Source organism: Eurypyga helias, unplaced genomic scaffold (genome assembly GCF_000690775.1).
Source record: "Eurypyga helias isolate BGI_N326 unplaced genomic scaffold, ASM69077v1 scaffold42063, whole genome shotgun sequence".
NCBI lineage: Eukaryota > Metazoa > Chordata > Aves > Eurypygiformes > Eurypygidae > Eurypyga > Eurypyga helias.
In genome coordinates, this window is record NW_010240195.1 from 1 (window position 1) to 206 (window position 206).

The window sequence follows — 206 nt, forward strand, 5'->3', positions numbered from 1 at the left end:
CACCCTGGGAGCCTTCCTTTCCCCCCCTCTCCCCGCACCCCGCAAGCCTTCCTTCCCCCAGGGTCTGCCCCAACACAAAGAAAGGGAACCCCGTTACTCCAACCGCTGGGATATAATTTGCCATCGGGGAGAATTGGTCACCTCAGGATGCCAAAATGAAGGGGGAAGCGCACGGGAGGAGGCGCAGAGCAGCCGCCGTGGGCAGA